The sequence below is a fragment of the Hemiscyllium ocellatum genome, unplaced genomic scaffold, assembly GCF_020745735.1.
Source record: "Hemiscyllium ocellatum isolate sHemOce1 unplaced genomic scaffold, sHemOce1.pat.X.cur. scaffold_154_pat_ctg1, whole genome shotgun sequence".
NCBI lineage: Eukaryota > Metazoa > Chordata > Chondrichthyes > Orectolobiformes > Hemiscylliidae > Hemiscyllium > Hemiscyllium ocellatum.
In genome coordinates this window covers 1339217-1358647 of record NW_026867806.1, presented here as the reverse complement: position 1 = coordinate 1358647, position 19431 = coordinate 1339217, and the positions used below count along the sequence as shown (strand labels likewise).

The 19431-nt window shown below is 55.3% G+C and overlaps 1 long non-coding RNA gene across 2 annotated transcripts in view; it reads right to left on the bottom strand.

The window, feature by feature from the left end:
• The window catches only part of LOC132810143 (uncharacterized), a 33414-nt gene extending 17846 nt beyond the window's left edge, over positions 1-15568 (bottom strand). For both annotated transcript variants that reach the window (XR_009642743.1, XR_009642744.1), the window contains exon 1: positions 15383-15568. This is a non-coding gene — a long non-coding RNA (uncharacterized LOC132810143). The remainder of the gene's footprint in view (positions 1-15382) is intronic.
• Positions 15569-19431: the final 3863 nt, after the last annotated feature.

Below are 19431 nucleotides of genomic sequence, written 5' to 3'. Positions count from 1 at the left end.
ACAGAGAAAGGGGGACAGAGAGAGGGGGACAGAGAGAGGGGGACAGAGGGAGGGGGACAGAGAGAGGCGGGGCAATGAGGGGGACAGAGAGAGGTGGGGACAGAGAGAGGTGGGGACAGAGAGAGGGGATCGGAGTGGGGGACAGCGAGACAGGGGACAGCGAGACAGGGGACAGCGAGACAGGGGACCGAAATAGGGGGACAGAGAGAGAGAGAGGGGACAGAGTGGGGGGAAGAGATAGGGGGATAGAGAGAGAGAGCGGGGACAGAGAGAGGTGGTGCAGAGAGGGGGGCAGAGTTAGGAGCACAGAGAGAGGGGATCAGGTAGGGGGTGGCAGAGTGTGGGGACAGAGAGTGGGGGACAGAGAGTGGTTAAGAGAGATGGAAAACAGAGCGGGGGACACGGGGGGAAATAGAGGGGGTACAGAGACATGGGGGACAGGGAGAGGTGGTAAGGAGAGAGGGGGGTCAGAGAGAGGGGATAGAGAGGGGGGATAGAGAGAGGGGATAGAGAGAGGGGATAGAGAGGGGGGAATAGAGAGGGGGGATAGAGAGAGGGGATAGAGAGAGGGGATAGAGAGGGGGGATAGAGAGGGGAGACAGAGAGGGGGGATAGAGAGGGGGGATAGAGAGGGGAGACAGAGAGGGGGGACAGAGAGGGTGGGAATGGAGCGAGGGTGGACAGAAAGTGGAGGACCCGGGGGCAGAGAGTGGGGGACAGAGAGTGGTTAAGAGAGATGGAAAACAGAGCGAAGGACACGGGGGGAAATAGAGGGCGTACAGAGTCACGGGGGACAGAGAGAGGTGGTAAGGAGAGAGTGGGGTCAGAGAGGGGGGATAGAGAGGGGGGATGGAGGAGAGAATGGAGCTAGGGGTGGACAGAAAGTGGAGGACCCGGGGCAGAGAGAGAGTGACAGCGAGAGAGGGGTGACAGAGAGTGGGGGAGAGAGTAGGGGACAGAGAGTGGGGACAGTGAGAGGTGGTAAGGAGAGAGGGCGGTCTGAGAGGTGGGATGGAGAGGGGGGACAGAGAGGGGGGAACGAAGCGAGGGGTGGACAGAAATTGGGGTACCCAGGGGCTGAAAGAGGGGGACAGAGAAAGGGGCGAGAGACAGCGGGGGACAGAGAGAGGGGGACAGCGAGAGAGGGGGGCAGAGAGTGGGGGACGGGGGGGGACGGAGCGGGAGACAGAGGGGGAAACGGGGGGTACAGAGAGGGGGACAGAGAGTGGTGGTGACAGAGGGAGGAGGCAGAGAGAGGTGGAAAGTGAGAGGGGTGGACAGAAAGAGGGGGGAGCAGAGAGAGGGGAACAGAGAGAGAGAGCGCGGACAGAGAGAGAGGGCCATCAGAGAGGAGGGACAGAGAGAGGGGAATCAGAGAGAGGTGTTAAGGAAAGAGGGGGGAACGGGGAGAGGGGGAACAGAGAGGGGGGTACAGAGAGAGGGGGTACAGGGATAGGGGGACAGAGAGCGCGGGCGGGGGGGCGCGGAGAGAGGGGACAGAGAGTGGGAGACAGAGACTGGGAGACAGAGACTGGGAGACAGAGTGGTTAAGAGAGATGGAAAACAGAGAGCGGGGGACACAGGGTGGGACATAGAGAGGGTACAGAGATACGGGCGACAGAGAGAGGTGGTAAGGAGAGAGGGGGGTCAGAGAGGGGGGACAGAGAGAGGGCATAGAGAGAGGGGGAACAGAGAGGAAGCGGGGCAGAGATGAGGGGGCAGAGATCAGAGAGACAGAGCGAGGGGGCACAGAGAGAGAGAGAGGGCAGACGAGGGGACAGAGAAAAGGGGACAGTGAGGGGGGACAGAGTGAGGACGGACAGAGAGGGGGAACAGAGAGGGGGTGGACAGAGAGGGTGGGACAGAGAGAGGGGGGACAGAGAGAGGGGGACAGAGAGAGGGGGGACAGAGAGAAGAGGACAGAGAGAGGGGGACAGTAAAAGGGGGACAGAGAGAGTGGGAGATAGAAAGGAGGCACAGAGAGGGGGAACAGAGAGGGAGACAGAGAGATGGGGAATAGGGAGAGAGGGTGGACAAAGGCGGGGTACAGAGAGAGGGACAGAGAGAGGGGGACAGAGAGAGAGAGGGGGACAGAGAGAGGGGGGACAGCGAGAGGGGGACAGAGAGAGAGGGGGACAGAGAGAGAGAGGGGGACAGCGAGAGGGGGGACAGCGAGAGGGGGGACAGCGAGGGGGGGACAGCGAGGGGGGACAGCGAGGGGGGGACAGCAGGGGGGGGACAGCGAGAGGGGGACAGCGAGGGGGGGACAGCGAGGGGGGACAGGGAGAGATGGTGGACAGAGAGGGGCTACAGAGAGAGGGGGACCGAGAGGAGGGGACGGGGGGGGGGGATAGAGAGATGGGCACAGAAAGAGAGAGGGCAGATATAGAGGTGGGGACAGAGAAGGGGGCACAGTGAGAAGGGGACAGGGGGGGAAAAGAGAAGGGTCAGGGTGAATAGAGAGAGGGTGGACATAGAGGGCCGGACAGAATGAGAGGGACGGGGGCAGAGCGGGGTGGGGGGTGAACAGAGGGAGGGGTCAGAGAGTGGTTAAGACGGATGGAAAACAGAGAGTGGAGAACACAGGGGGGGAATATAGAGGGGGTACAGAGACACGGGGGACAGAGAGAGGTGGTAAGGAGAGAGGGGACACAGCAGGTCAGAGAGGGGGGTCAGAAAGGGGCGACAGAGAGAGGGGATAGTGGGGGAATCGGTGTGTAGGGTCAGAGAGAGGGAAACAGAGAGAGGGGGACAGGGGGGGGGACAGAGAGGCGGGGACAGAGAGGGGGGACATGTGAGGAGGACAGAGAGAGGGGGACAGAGAGAGGGGAACAGCGTGATGGAGAAAGAGGTGGGGAGAGTGAGAGGGAGGGGAGTGAGAGGCGGAGAGAGAGGGGGTAAAGAGAGAGGGGGACGGGCAATGGGGTTAGAGCGAGGGGGACAGAAAGCGGGGAACAAAGAGTGGGGAACAAGAGAGTGGGCCAGAGAGCGAGTGGTGGACAGAGAGAGGTTGTCAGGGAGAGGGCACAGAGAGAGGTGGAATAGAGAGAGGGGGGATAGAGTGAGGGTGACAGAGAGAGGGGGAGAGAGAGAGGGCGAATGGGGGGAAGAGAGAGGGGCGGGTGGGGGAGAGAGAGAAGGGGGAGGGAGATGGGGACAGATCGAGAGGGGGAGAGAGGGGTGACAGAGAGCGGGGGACAGAGAGGAGGGAGGTAGAGACGAGGGGTACAGAGAGCGGGGGAAAGGGTGCATTGGGATAGAGTGGAGGTGGCACAGAGAGAGGGGACCACATGAGGGATAGAGAGGTGGGGGGAGAGAGCGAGTGGAGTGAGGGGGGAGAGATAGAAGAGGTACAGAGAGCGGAGTACAGAGCGAGAGGGACAGCGAGCAGGGGCAAAGAGAGTGGGGAACAGAGCGAAGGGGACAGAGCGAGGGTGACAAGGTGCGGGGGACAGAAAGCGGGGAACAGAGAGCAGGGGACTCAGAGAGGGGGGATAAGGAGAGAGTGGGACACAGAGAGTGGGACACAGAGAGTGGGACACAGAGAAGGTCATGGAGAGGGGGAATAGAGAAGTGGGGGACAGAGTGAGGGGGACAAACTGACCATGTTTCAGACACATCCTGCTGTTATTTTTCACTGATTGTTTAAAATGATCTGAATCTTCTGAAATGGGGAGTGGCTTCCATTTCAAATGACAACACCAGAGTGCCTCGGGGACGCTGAGGAAATGATCAGGGAATTGCATCTGTTCCTTTCTATCCTCTGCACTCTGTACCACAAGATAGTGCTCCCTCAGTACCACAGATAGTTCTCCCTCTATACCTCAGAAAGTGCCCCCTCAATACCTCAGAAAGTGCTCCCTCAGTACCTCAGAAAGTGCTCACTCAGTACCTCAGATAGTTCTCCCTCAATACCTCAGATTGTATTCCCTTAATACCTCAGACAGTACTCCCTCAATATCTCAGAAAGTGCTCCCTCAATATCTCAGATAGTTCTCCAGCAATACCTCAGAAAGTGCTCCCTCAATACCCACGTAGTTCTCCCTCAATACCTCAGACAGTGCTCCCTCAATACCTCAGACAGTGCTCCCTCAATACCTCAGAAAGTGCTCCCTCAATACATCAGATAGTATTCCCTCAATACATCAGATAGTACTCCCTCAATACCTGATAAAGGGCTCGCTCAATACCTCAGATTGTTCTCCCTCAATACCTTGCTTAGTTCTCCCTCAGTACCTCAGGATGTGCTCCCTCAATACCTGAGATAGTTCTCCCTCAATACCTCAGATATTTCTCCCTTAATACCTCAGAGAGTGTTGCCTCAATACCTCAGACAGTGCACCCTCAGTACCTCAGAAAGTGCTCCCTCAGTACCTCAGAAAGTGCTCCCTCAATATCTAAGAAAGCACCACTTTGTTGTGTTTAACCCCCAAAGCCCCTCAGACAGTAGCTCCTCAAATCATTCACACCCTCAACACTTCAGGGCTCAGCCCAGCTCCCCCCTCAGACTGTGTTCAAACCCCTTCAGACGGTAAGGACCCACATCCACCCCTGTTCAAGGTTGGAGTCCAGGTTCCCAGAACATGACTTGTCTCTCTGGATTAATTTTAGAATTCCTAGTGTAGAAGCAAGCCATTCCGTCCATTGGGCCCACTCTGACTGTCTGAACAGCATCCCACCCAGACTCACATCCTCTACTCTATCCCTGTAATGCTGCATTTCCCATGGCATCTTTGGGCTGTGGGAGGAAACTGCAGCACCCGGTGTAAACGCGTACAGATACAGAGAGAATGTGTAAACTCTACACAGACAGTCACCGGGAGTTAGAATCAAACCACTGAGGCACCGTGCTGTCCTCTCTCCCTGGATGTCATCTCATCTAACCTTTTACTAAGCAGTCTCCCATGTGAAACCTTCTCATCTGTCTCCTTGGTCATCCCTTCAAAAGCTCCATCAAGTTGGACACATCATTTCCACAAACAAAGCCAAGCTGACCATCCCTAATCAATTCTTGCTTTTCCAAATGTATGTAAGTTGTCTCTCAGAATGCTCTCCAACAGCTGACCCACCACTGCCATCGGGCTCACAGCTCCATAGTTCAATGGCTGTTCCTTGCAGCCTTACTTCAATAATGGCCCATCATTAACCACCCTCCAGTCTTCAGGCACCTCACCCGTTGTCACTGATCGGTCCATCTGACAAGGCCATCTCCATCCTTCTGTAACCTAAGGCTATCCTCCTCAGTATTTATCACCCAACCAATCTTCATCTCATTCATGAACCCAATGATTAACCATCCACCATTCAAACCTACATCTTTTCTATCAGCCACATCAGCAAGACCCCAACAGTGAGACATGAACGGACAGAGATTTCTCATTGGGCCATCACTGTCTGCTTCCTGCCACTCAGCATTCTGCGCCAAATTCCTTGGATCTTGAGTTTTTATATTCATCCATCAGTTTCCGGTATGGGTCCTGATAAAAGCCTCACTAACCTCCAAGCAGGCGACAGGAAAGTATTGCCCTTATTTACACACCTGGTCACCTCCTTAAACAGTGCAATCCCATTGGTCAGACCTGACCTCCCCTTAACAGAACCATTCTGACTGTTCTTCATGAACTCCAGTCTCTTTAAATGCTGATTAATTCTATATCTCAAAATTGCTTCCAACAGACGTCCCACCCACGATATTAGCCTGACTGGCCTGGAGCTGCCTGGTATATCCCATGCTCCCTCTTGAATAACAGTACCACATGGTCAGTCCGACGACAACTCTCCTGTGGCCAGGGGGGATTTGAAAATGTTTGCTCGTGTACCTGCTACTTCCTCCATCACCTCATTCGGTAAACTGAGATACATTTCCACCGTCTTTGGAGATTTATTGGGTTGTAAGAAGGCCAGACCACTCAGAACCATCTCTCTCTATATATATGTTTACTCATTTAATTAAATCACAGAGCATCTCCACGATTTATTATCAACCCTGTCCCAGTGAGCACTGACAAAATGCATCCATTCACTACACCCTCTGGGTCCATGCACAAACTCTCACTGTGTTCCACAACCTACTCTTTCTCTCATTATCAATTCATCCTTAATGTCACTGTAAGGTCCTTTCAGATTTTTATTTCCCCTCTTAGCCCTCCTCTCTCCCAGGCAATTACCCTGCGATACGGTTTGGAGGAGTGTGGGATGTCATTCTGGAAGTGGATGAGCATTGGGAGGCTCAGAAATAAGGAACACACGACTGTGCTGAGTGTGGGGCAATGGGATCCATTTGGGATGAGCAGACGGAAGCTGAGGAATAAACCTCAGCCCTGCAGCATGAAAATATCCCTTTGAGCTGGCAGGTCAGTCACGTGAAACGAAACCTCCAACCCTGGGAAAAGAGGATGGAACCTCTTCAAGTTCAAAAACCAAATGAAGACGGTCTGTTTGAACACAGTCTCTGGAATCTGGACACGGGAATCATTGCTGAGCAGGGTCTGTAGGACGCAGAAGCAGCAATGTACTGAACAATTCCAGATATTCCTCGTAGACCACAAGACATGAGAGCAGAAATTAGGCCATTCAGGGCATCTGACAGTGTGGCACTCACTCAGTACTGACTCCCTTACAATGCAGGAATCCCTCAGACTGATGCGCTGACAGTGCACCACTCCCTTAGTAATGACCCTCTGACAGTGCAGCACTCCCTTAGTAATGACCCTCTGACAGTGCAGCACTCTCTCAGTACTGACCCTCTGACAGTGCTGCACTCCCTTATTAATGACCCTCTGACAGTGCAGCACTCCCTCAGTACTGACCCTCTGACAGTGCAGCACTCCCTCTGGACTGACACTCTGACAGTGCTGCACTCCCTCAGAAGTGACACTCTGACAATGCAGCACTCCCTCAGTACTGACCCTCTGACAGTGCAGCACTCCCTCAGAAGTGACACTCTGACAATGCAGCACTCCCTCAGTACTGACCCTCTGACAGTGCAGTACTCCCTCAGTACTGACCGTCTGACAGTGCAGCATTCCCTCAGTACTGACCCTCTGACAGTGCTGCACTCCCTCCACACTGATCCTCTGACAGTGCTGCACTCCCACAGTACTGACCCTCTGACAGTGCAGCACTCTCTCAGTACTGACCCTCTGACAGTGCAGCACTCCCTCAGAACTGACCGTCTGACAGTGCAGCATTCCCTCAGTACTGACCCTCTTACAGTGCAGCATTCCCTCAATACAGACCCTCTGACAGTGCTGCACTCACTCAGCAGTCTCTCTCTGACAGTGCAGCACTCCCTCAGCACTCTCCCTCTGACAGTGCAGCACTCCCTCAGCACTAACCCTCTGACAGTGCAGCACTCCCTCACTACTGACCCTCTGACAATGCTGCACTCCCTCCACACTGACCCTCTGACAGTGCAACGCTCCCTCCGTACTGACCCTCTGATAGTGTAGCACTCTCTCTGAAATGACCCTCTGACAGTGCAGCACGACCTCCACACTGATTCTCTGACAGTGCAGCTCTCCCTCAGTACTGACCCTCTGACAGTGCAGCACTCCCTCAGTACTGACCCTCTGACAGTGCAGCACTCCCTCAGTAATGACCCTCTGAAACAACACCCTCAGAACTGACACACTGACCAAGTAGCGCTCCCTCAGTAATGACCCTTTGACAGTCCATCACTCTCTCAGTACTGACCCTCTGGCAATGCGGCAATCACTCAGTACTGACTGTCGGACACATAGTGTGGCGCTCCATCAGTACTGACCCTCTCACAGCGCGGTGATCCCTCAGTACTAAACCCCTCAGTGTGCGGTGCTCCCTCAGTTCTAACCCTTTCACAGTGCAGCGCTCCCTCAGTAGTAACCCTCTCACAGTGCAACACTCTGACAGCATGGCCATCCATCAGCACTGACCAGCAGAGAGTGTGCACTTCATCATTGCTGACTCTCTCACTGCATAGCAATCCCCCCGTCCTGACTCTCTGACAATGCTGCACTCCCTCCACACAGACCCTCTGACAAAGCTGCACTCCCTCCACACTGACCCTCTGACAATGCTGCACTCCCTCCACACTGACCCTCTGACAATGCTGCACTCCCCCATACTGACCCTCTGACAATGCAGCACTCCCTCCACACTGACCCTCTGACAATGCTGCACTCCCCCCACACTGACCCTCTGACAATGCAGCACTCCCTCCACACTGACCCTCTGACAATGCAGCACTCCCTCCACACTGACCCTCTGACAATGCTGCACTCCCTCCACACTGATCCTCTGATAGTGATGCACTCCCTCTGTACTGACTCTCTGACAGTGTGGAAGTGACCCTGTACTGACCCTCCGACAGTGTGGCCCAATCTCAGGACAAAACCTCTGACAGTGCAGCTCTCCATCAGAACTGACCCACTGACAGTGTAGCACTCCATCAGAGGTGACACTCTGACAGAACAGCACTCCCTCAGTACTGACCCTCTGACAGTGCAGCACTCCCTCAGTACTGACCCTCTGACAGCACAGCACTACCTCAGTATTGACCCTCTGACAGTGCAGCACTCCCTCAGTACTGACCCTCTGACAGTGCAGCACTCCCTCAGTACTGACTTATTGACAGTGCAGCACTCCCTCGGTACTGAACCTCTGACAGTGCAGCACTCCCTCAGTACTGACCCTCGGACAGTGCGGCTCTCCCTCAGAACTGATCCTCTGACAGTGCAGCACGCCCTCAGTACTGACCCTCTGACAGTGCTGCACTCCCTTAGTACTGACTTATTGACAGTGCAGCACTCCCTCAGTACTGACCCTCTGACAGTGCAACGCTCCCTCAGTACTAACCCTCTGATAGTGTAGCACTCTCTCTGTAATGAACCTCTGCCAATGCTGCACTCCCTCCACACTTATCCTCTGACAGTGCAGCTCTCCCTCAGTACTGACCCTCTGACAGTGCAGCATTCCCTCAATACTGACCCTCTGACATTGCTGCACTCCCTCAGTACTGACCCTCTGACAGTGCAGCTCTCCCTCAGTACTGACCCTCAGACTGTGCGGCACTCCCTCAGTACTGTCCCTCTGGCAGCGCAGCACTCCCTCTGTACTGACTCACTGACAGTGCATTTCTCCCTCAGTACTGACCCTCTGACAGTGCAGCACTCCCTCAGGACTGACCGTCTGACAGTGCAGCATTCCCTCAGTGCTGACCCTCTGACAAAGCTGCACTCCCTCCACGCTGATCCTCTGACAGTGCAGCTCTCCCTCAGTACTGACCCTCATACAGTGCAGCACTCCCTCAGTACTGATCCCCTGACAGTGTAGCACTCTCTTTGTACTGACCCACTGACAGTGCAACGCTCCCTCAGTACTGACCCTCTGATAATGTAGCACTCTCTCGGTAATGAACCTCTGAACAATGCTGCACTCCCTCCACACTGACACTCTGACAATGCTGCACTCCCTCCACACTGATCCTCTGACAGTGCAGCTCTCCCTCAGTACTGACCCTCATACAGTGCTGCACTCCCTCAGTACTGATCCCCTGACAGTGTAGCACTCTCTTTGTACTGACCCACTGACAGTGCAACGCTCCCTCAGTACTGACCCTCTGATAATGTAGCACTCTCTCTGTAATGAACCTCTGACAATGCTGCACTCCCTCCACACTGACACTCTGACAGTGCAGCTCTCCCTCAGTACTGACCCTCTGACAGTGCTGCACTCCCTCAGTACTGACCCACTGACAGTGCAGCTCTGCCTCAGTACTGACCCTCAGACTGCGCGGCACTCCCTCAGTACTGACCCTCTGACAGCGCAGCACTCCCTCAGTACTGACCCTCTGACAGTGCTGCACTCCCTCAGTACTGATCCTCTGATGGTGCAGCTCTCCCTCAGTACTGACCCTCTGACAGTGCAGCATTCCCTCAGTACTGACTCACTGACAGTGCAGCATTCCCTCAGTACTGACCCTCTGACAGCGCAGCACTCCCTCAGTACTGATCCTCTGATAGTGCAGCTCTCCCTCAGTACTGACTCACTGACAGTGAAACACTCCATTCTGTACTGACCCTCTGACAGTGCGGCCCTCCCTCAGAACTGATCCTCTGACTGTGCTGCACTCCCTCAGTACTGACCCTCTGACAGTGCAGCATTCCCTCAGGACTGACCGTCTGACAGTGCAGCATTCCCTCAGTACTGACCCTCTGACCGTGCTGCACTACCTCAGCAGTGACCCTCTGACAGTGCAGCACTCCCTCAGTACTGACCATCTGACTGTGCTGCACTCCCTCAGTACTGACCCTCTGACAGTGCAGCATTCCCTCAGTACTGACCCTCTGACAGTGCTGCACTCCCTCAGTACTGATCCTCTGATAGTGCAGCTCTCCCTCAGTACTGACCCTCTGACAGTGCAGCATTCCCTCAGTACTGACCCTCTGACAGTGCAGCACTCCCTCAGTACTGACTCACTGACAGTGCAGCATTCCCTCAGTACTGACCCTCTGACAGCGCAGCACTCCCTCAGTACTGATCCTCTGATAGTGCAGCTCTCCCTCAGTACTGACCCTCTGACAGTGCAGCATTCCCTCAGTACTGACCCTCTGACAGTGCAGCTCTCCCTCAGTACTGACCCTCTGACAGTGCGGCCCTCCCTCAGAACTGATCCTCTGACTGTGCTGCACTCCCTCAGTACTGACCCTCTGACAGTGCAGCACTCCCTCAGGACTGACCGTCTGACAGTGCAGCATTCCCTCAGTACTGACCCTCTGACCGTGCTGCACTACCTCAGCAGTGACCCTCTGACAGTGCAGCACTCCCTCAGTACTGACCATCTGACTGTGCTGCACTCCCTCAGTACTGACCCTCTGACAGTGCAGCACTCCCTCAGTACTGACTCACTGACAGTGAAACACTCCATTCTGTACTGACCCTCTGACAGTGCGGCCCTCCCTCAGAACTGATCCTCTGACTGTGCTGCACTCCCTCAGTACTGACCCTCTGACAGTGCAGCACTCCCTCAGGACTGACCGTCTGACAGTACAGCATTCCCTCAGTACTGACCCTCTGACCGTGCTGCACTACCTCAGCAGTGACCCTCTGACAGTGCAGCACTCCCTCAGTACTGACCATCTGACTGTGCTGCACTCCCTCAGTACTGACCCTCTGACAGTGCAGCACTCCCTCAGTACTGACCCTCTGACAGTGCAGCACTCCCTCAGTACTGACCCTCTGACAATGCTGCACTCCCTCCACACTGATCCTCTGACAGTGCAGCTCTCACTCAGTACTGACCCTCTGACAGTGCAGCTCTCCCTCAGTACTGACCCTCTGACAGTGCAGCACTCCCTCAGTACTGACCCTCTGACAATGCTGCACTCCCTCCACACTGATCCTCTGACAGTGCAGCTCTCACTCAGTACTGACCCTCTGACAGTGCAGCTCTCCCTCAGTACTGACCCTCTGACAGTGCAGCACTCCCTCAGTACTGACCCTCTGACAATGCTGCACTCCCTCCACACTGATCCTCTGACAGTGCAGCTCTCACTCAGTACTGACCCTCTGACAGTGCAGCTCTCCCTCAGTACTGACCCTCTGACAGTGCAGCTCTCCCTCAGTACTGACCCTCAGACAGTGCAGCACTCCCTCAGTACTGACTCACTGACAGTGAAACACTCCATTCTGTACTGACCCTCTGACAGTGCGGCCCTCCCTCAGAACTGATCCTCTGACTGTGCTGCACTCCCTCAGTACTGACCCTCTGACAGTGCAGCACTCCCTCAGGACTGACCGTCTGACAGTGCAGCATTCCCTCAGTACTGACCCTCTGAACGTGCTGCACTACCTCAGCAGTGACCCTCTGACAGTGCAGCACTCCCTCAGTACTGACCCTCAGACTGCGCGGCACTCCCTCAGTACTGACCCTCTGACAGCGCAGCACTCCCTCAGTACTGACCCTCTGACAGTGCTGCACTCCCTCAGTACTGATCCTCTGATGGTGCAGCTCTCCCTCAGTACTGACCCTCTGACAGTGCAGCATTCCCTCAGTACTGACTCACTGACAGTGCAGCATTCCCTCAGTACTGACCCTCTGACAGCGCAGCACTCCCTCAGTACTGATCCTCTGATAGTGCAGCTCTCCCTCAGTACTGACTCACTGACAGTGAAACACTCCATTCTGTACTGACCCTCTGACAGTGCGGCCCTCCCTCAGAACTGATCCTCTGACTGTGCTGCACTCCCTCAGTACTGACCCTCTGACAGTGCAGCATTCCCTCAGGACTGACCGTCTGACAGTGCAGCATTCCCTCAGTACTGACCCTCTGACCGTGCTGCACTACCTCAGCAGTGACCCTCTGACAGTGCAGCACTCCCTCAGTACTGACCATCTGACTGTGCTGCACTCCCTCAGTACTGACCCTCTGACAGTGCAGCATTCCCTCAGTACTGTCCCTCTGACAGTGCTGCACTCCCTCAGTACTGATCCTCTGATAGTGCAGCTCTCCCTCAGTACTGACCCTCTGACAGTGCAGCATTCCCTCAGTACTGACCCTCTGACAGTGCAGCACTCCCTCAGTACTGACTCACTGACAGTGCAGCATTCCCTCAGTACTGACCCTCTGACAGCGCAGCACTCCCTCAGTACTGATCCTCTGATAGTGCAGCTCTCCCTCAGTACTGACCCTCTGACAGTGCAGCATTCCCTCAGTACTGACCCTCTGACAGTGCAGCACTCCCTCAGTACTGACCCTCTGACAGTGCGGCCCTCCCTCAGAACTGATCCTCTGACTGTGCTGCACTCCCTCAGTACTGACCCTCTGACAGTGCAGCACTCCCTCAGGACTGACCGTCTGACAGTGCAGCATTCCCTCAGGACTGACCGTCTGACAGTGCAGCATTCCCTCAGTACTGACCCTCTGACCGTGCTGCACTACCTCAGCAGTGACCCTCTGACAGTGCAGCTCTCCCTCAGTACTGACCATCTGACTGTGCTGCACTCCCTCAGTACTGACCCTCTGACAGTGCAGCACTCCCTCAGTACTGACTCACTGACAGTGAAACACTCCATTCTGTACTGACCCTCTGACAGTGCGGCCCTCCCTCAGAACTGATCCTCTGACTGTGCTGCACTCCCTCAGTACTGACCCTCTGACAGTGCAGCACTCCCTCAGGACTGACCGTCTGACAGTACAGCATTCCCTCAGTACTGACCCTCTGACCGTGCTGCACTACCTCAGCAGTGACCCTCTGACAGTGCAGCACTCCCTCAGTACTGACCATCTGACTGTGCTGCACTCCCTCAGTACTGACCCTCTGACAGTGCAGCACTCCCTCAGTACTGACCCTCTGACAGTGCAGCACTCCCTCCACACTGATCCTCTGACAGTGCAGCTCTCACTCAGTACTGACCCTCTGACAGTGCAGCACTCCCTCAGTACTGACCCTCTGACAGTGCAGCACTCCCTCAGTACTGACCCTCTGACAATGCTGCACTCCCTCCACACTGATCCTCTGACAGTGCAGCTCTCACTCAGTACTGACCCTCTGACAGTGCAGCTCTCCCTCAGTACTGACCCTCTGACAGTGCAGCTCTCCCTCAGTACTGACCCTCAGACAGTGCAGCACTCCCTCAGTACTGACTCACTGACAGTGAAACACTCCATTCTGTACTGACCCTCTGACAGTGCGGCCCTCCCTCAGAACTGATCCTCTGACTGTGCTGCACTCCCTCAGTACTGACCCTCTGACAGTGCAGCACTCCCTCAGGACTGACCGTCTGACAGTGCAGCATTCCCTCAGTACTGACCCTCTGACCGTGCTGCACTACCTCAGCAGTGACCCTCTGACAGTGCAGCACTCCCTCAGTACTGACCATCTGACTGTGCTGCACTCCCTCAGTACTGACCCTCTGACAGTGCAGCACTCCCTCAGTACTGACCCTCTGACAGTGCAGCACTCCCTCAGTACTGACCCTCTGACAATGCTGCACTCCCTCCACATTGATCCTCTGACAGTGCAGCTCTCACTCAGTACTGACCCTCTGACAGTGCAGCTCTCCCTCAGTACTGACCCTCTGACAGTGCAGCTCTCCCTCAGTACTGACCCTCTGACAGTGCAGCACTCCCTCAGTACTGACCCTCTGACAATGCTGCACTCCCTCCACACTGATCCTCTGACAGTGCAGCTCTCACTCAGTACTGACCCTCTGACAGTGCAGCTCTCCCTCAGTACTGACCCTCAGACAGTGCAGCACTCCCTCAGTACTGAAACTCTGACAGTGTAGCACTCTCTCAGTACTGACCCTCTGACAGTGCAGCACTCCCTCAGCACTGACCGTCTTTTTTCTATTTCATGGAGTCTTGTGGAAATGTGGAGACATAGGGTTTGCAGATTCTGAGGAAGTATGAGCGAGACACAGAAACCAAGCCCTGTCTGAAACTCTCTGTAATAGACTATTCAGAGGCACAGAGTCACAGAGATACACAGCTTGGAAACAGACCCTCCTATACAACGCGACCATACCAACCAGATATTCTCATCTCATTTCGTTCCATTTGCTAGCACTTGGCTGATATCCCTCTAAACCCTTCCTATTCACATACTCATCCTGATGGCTTTCAAATGTCACAATTGTACCAGCCCCCATCACTTCCTCTGGCAGCTACCTGCATGCCCTTGAATAAGTGCTCAAACATTCATACTGTCGATACAAACTCCAATAAACACCAACCTACGAAAGGCTATCATTGTCATCTTCAACCCACCCTTTGCTTCATCGTTATGCTGATTGCAGCACAGGTACAGAAACAGTCTTAGTGACCATCCACCGTCACCCTGTAATAAACTTATTTTCAAATGGGGCTTGCATGTGATTCCCACCCCCTCTAATAGTTACCTGGAAGGTGGGGGTGAGCTGTACTCTCCTTACTGCAGTCCTTGGGTGTCCCACAGTGATGTTAGGGAGGGAGCTCCAGGATTTTGACCTGAACCATGTAAAGAGCTCTCTTCCTGGAGTGTCCTTTTTAAAGTTGGGAAGTTAGTATAGACCAGGAGGACCCGAGAGCTGCTGTCCTGACAGAGAGAGAGGCCTGGTGGGTCACACACCTCAGGTGAGGGGCGAGGTTGAGAATCAGGGGCCTTCATGGTAATTTCAGACATGACAGAGTTTGAACCAACAATGTTGACATCACAAACCTGTTAGCTGAGGTAACTGACCCCCCTTTGTAGCCGAGGGGTTCAATCCCTTGAACAGAGCAAGCTTGAGAATTCAACACTAAAACCAATCTGTACGGATGCACTGGAGACCTGAAACATCAATACAGAGATGGCTGAAGAAGCTCAGCATGTCCGGCAGCATCTCTGAAGGGAGAGGGAGAAAGAGACAGACAGAGTTTACCTTTCAATCCAGTGATTTCTGCGGGAAAGCTCCTTCAGAACAGGCCGTTTTGAGGAAGGGTCCCTTGAAATGTGAATTGTTCCTCTCTCTCCTCACCGTTGTTACTGAATATCCCCAGCCATCTGTTTGCTTGAGAATTTGATCTGACCTGATCCAAGCGTCACTGAGTCATTCAGTCTGTGCTCAACACCCTGAGGCTGCTTCTGCTGAAAGTTGACAAACAGGTTTACGAGGTGTTCTGGGGATAAACATACTGGGGGATGGTTTCTAAGGTATTGAGGGAGCACTATCTGTCAGTACAGGGTGCAGATGGTCGCAAGGTACAGATACACTTCATAGAACACAGAACAGTACAGCACAGAACAGGCCCTTCAGCCCACGATGTTGTGCCGACCATTGATCCTTATGGAACGTAAACCTAATGTACAAACCCTCAAATTCTGTGACCATATGCATGTCCTGCAGTCTCTTAAATATCCCCAATGGCCTCGCTTCCACAACTGCTGCTGGCAACGCATTCCATGCTCTCACAGCTCTCTGTGTAAAGAACCCGCCTCTGACATCCCCTCTATACTTTCCGCCAACCAGCTTAAAACTGTGACCCCTCGTGTTAACAATTTCTGTCCTGGGAAATAGTCTCTGGCTATCGACTCTATCTATGCCTCTCATTATCTTGTATACCTCAATTAGGTCCCCTCTCCTCCTCCTTTTCTCCACTGAAAAAAACTCCGAGCTCAGTCAACCTCTCTTCGTAAGATAAGCCCTCCAGTCCAGGCAGCATCCTGGTAAACCTCCTTTGAACCCTCTCCAAAGCATCCACATCTTTCCTGTAATAGGGTGACCAGAACTGAACCCAGTATTCCAAGTGCGGTCTAACCAAAGTTTTATAGAGCTGCAACAAGATCTCACGGTTCTTAAACTCAATCTCTCTGTTAATGAAAGCCAAAACACCATGTGCTTTCTTAACAACCCTGTCCTCTTGGGTAGCCATTTTAAGGGATCTATGTACCTGCACACCAAGATCTCTCTGTTCCTCCACACTGCCAAGAATCCTATCCTTAATCCTGTACTCAGCTTTCAAGTTCGACCTTCCAACATGCATCACCTCGCATTTATCCAGGTTCAACTCCATCTGCCACCTCTCAGTCCATCTCTGCATCCTGTCAATGTCCCGCTGCAGCCTACAACATCCCTCTCTATACTGTCAACGATACCTCCAACCTCTAGGTCATCTGCAAACTTGCCGACCCATCCGTCAATCCCCACATCCAAGTCATTAACAAAAATTACAAACAGTAGAGGCCCAAGGACAGAGCCCTGTGGAACACCACTCACCACAGACTTCCAGGTAGAATATCTTCCTTCCACTACCTCTCGCTGTCTTCTGTTGGCCGGCCAATTCTGTATCCAAACAGAATTTCCCTGTATCCCATTCCTCCTGATCTTCTGAACAAGCCTACCATGGGGAACCTTATCAAATGCCTTACTGAAGTCAAGATACACAGCATCCACTGCTCGACCCTCATCAACCTGTCTAGTAACATCCTCAAAGAACTCAATAAGATTTGTGAGGCATGATCTGCCCCTCACAAAGCCGTGCTGACTGCATTTAATCAAACCACGCTCTTCCAGATGGTCATAAATCCGATCCCTCAGAATCCTTTCTAACTGCTTGCAGATGACAGACGTGAGACTGACTGGTCTGTAATTGCCAGGGATTTCCCAAATTCCTTTCTTGAAGAGAGGAATTACATTTGCCTCCCGCCAGCCCTCTGGTGAGGGTCAGGCTGGAGGCGGTGTGCAGACGGCGGTGAAGTTCAGGTTTGGGGCAGTGTGTGGACGACGGTGAGGGATATGCTTGGGGCAGTGTGTGTACAGTGGTGAGTATCAGGCTGGGGGCGGTTTGAGATGGAGGTGAGGATCAGGCTGAGGTCAGTGTTTGGACGTCAGTGTGGGTCAGGCTGGGGGCAGTGGGTGGATAGTGGTCAGGGTCAGGCTGGGGCGGTGTGTGGGTGGTAGTGAGGGTCAGGCTGGGTGCGGTGAGTGGATGGCAGTGAGGGTCAGGCTGGGGGCAGTGTGTGGGTGGCAGTGAGGGTCAGGCCGGGGGCGGTGTGTGGATGGCAGTGAGGGTCAGGCTGGGGGCGGTGTGAGGGTGGTAGTGAGGGTCAGGCTGGGTGCGTTGTGTGGGTTGTAGTGAGGGTCAGGCTGTGGGCGGTGTGTGGGTGGCGGAGAGGTTCAGGCTGGGGGCGGTGAGTGGGTGGAAGTGAGGGTCAGGCTGGGGACGGTGAGTGGGTAGTAGTGAGGGTCAGGGTGGGGGCGGTGTGTGGGTGGCAGTGAGGGTCAGGCTGGGGCGGTGTGTGGGTGGTAGTGAGGGTCAGGCTGGGGGCGGTGTGTGGGTGGCTGTGAGGGTCAGGCTGGGTGCGGTGTGTGGGTGGTAGTGAGGGTCAGGCTGGGGGCGGTGTGTGGGTGTTAGTGAGGGTCAGGCTGGGGGCGTTGTGTGGGTGGCGGTGAGGGTCAGGCTGGGGGCGGTGTGTGGGTGGAGGTGAGGGTCAGGCTAGGGGTGGTGTGTGGGTGGCAGTGAGGGTCAGGCTGGTTGCGGTGTGTGTGTGGTAGTGAGGGTCAGGATGGTGGCAGTGTGTTGGCGGTGAGGATCAGGCTGGGTTTGGTGGGTGGGCGGCAGTGAGGGTCAGGCTGGCGGTGGTGTGTGTGACTCAGTGAGGATCAGGCTGGGGAAGGTGAGTGGGTTGTAGTGAGGGTGAGGCTGGGGGCGGTGTGTGTGTGGTAGTGAGGGTCAGGCTGGGGACGGTGAGTGGGTTGTAGTGAGGGTCAGGCTGAGGGCGGAGTGTGGGTGGTAGTGAGGGTCAGGCTGGGGGGGTGTGTGGGTGGCGTAGAGGGTCAGGCTGGGGGCGGTGTGTGGGTGGTAGTGAGGGTCAGGCTGGGAGCGGTGAGTGGACGGATTGAGGGTCAGGCTGGGGGTGGTGAGTGGGTGGTAGTGAGGGTCTGGCTGGGGGCAGTGGGTGGTAGTGAGGGACAGGCTGGGAGCGGTGTGTGCATGGCAGTGAGGGGCAGGCTGGTGGTGCTGTGTGGGTGGTAGTGGGGGTCAGGCTGGGGACGGTGAGTGGGTGGTAGTGAGGGTCAGACTGGGGGCGGTGTGTGGGTGGTAGTGAGGGTCTGGCTGGGTGCGGTTTGTGGGTGGCAGTGAGGGTCAGGCTGGCGGCAATGGGTGGGTGGTAGTGAGGGTCAGGCTGGGGCGGTGTGTGTCTGGTAGTGAGGGTCAGGCTGGGGGCGCTGTGTAGGTGGTAGTGAGGGTCAGGCTGGGGGCGCTGTGTGGGTGGTAGTGAGGGTCAGGCTGGGTGCAGTGTGTGGGTGTTAGTGAGGTCAGGCTGAGGGCGGTGTGTGGGTGGTAGTGAGGGTCAGGTGGGGTGATGTGTGGGTGGCAGTGGGGGTCAGGCTGGGGGCGGTGTGTGGGTGGCAGAGAGGGTCAGGCTGGGGCGGTGTGTGGGTGGTAGTGAGGGTCAGGCTGGCGGCGTTGTGTGGGTGGTAGTGACGGTCAGGCTGGGGGCGGTGTGTGGGTGACAGTGGGGGTCAGGCTGGGGGCGGTGTGTGGGTGGTAGTGAGGGTCAGGCTGGCGGCGTTGTGTGGGTGGTAGTGAGGGTCAGGCTAGGGGCGATTTGTGGGGGGCAGTGAGGGTCAGGCTGGCGGCGGTATGTGAGTGGCAGTGAGGGTCAGGCTGGGGCGGTGTTTGGGTGGCAGTGAGGGTCAGGCTGGCGGTGGTGTGGGAGTGGCAGTGAGGGCCAGGCTGGGGGCGGTGTGTGGGTGGTAGTGCGGGTCAGGCTGGGGGCGGTGAGTGGGTGGCAGTGAGGGTCAGGCTGGGGGCGGGGTGTGGGTGGTAGTGTGGGTCAGGCTGGGGGCTGTGTGTGGGTGGCAGTGAGGGTCAGGCTGGGGGCGGTGTGTGGTTGGTAGTGAGGGTCAGGCTGGGGGCGGTGTGTGGGTGGTAGTGAGGGTCAGGCTGGGGGCGCTGTGTGGGTGGTAGTGATGGTCAGGCTGGG